Raw genomic sequence first — 232 nt, forward strand, 5'->3', positions numbered from 1 at the left:
CTCTTTCCACCTACACCCCAATTATCCCCCCCTCCGCCATATATTATACAAAATAGCCACGTACCTCTTCTTCTGTAACCAATCTATTCCTGTCCCATTTATCATTACACCAAGCGTCTCCTTCTCAATTATTCTCCCACTTGGTCAAAAGGCTTCTTTAGTCTTGTCACTTACATGGTGACCTCACTGGTGCTGGTGCCAAGAAAATTAAAAAGAAGGGATTAGTACACTC

This window comes from Octopus bimaculoides, chromosome 16 (genome assembly GCF_001194135.2).
Source record: "Octopus bimaculoides isolate UCB-OBI-ISO-001 chromosome 16, ASM119413v2, whole genome shotgun sequence".
NCBI lineage: Eukaryota > Metazoa > Mollusca > Cephalopoda > Octopoda > Octopodidae > Octopus > Octopus bimaculoides.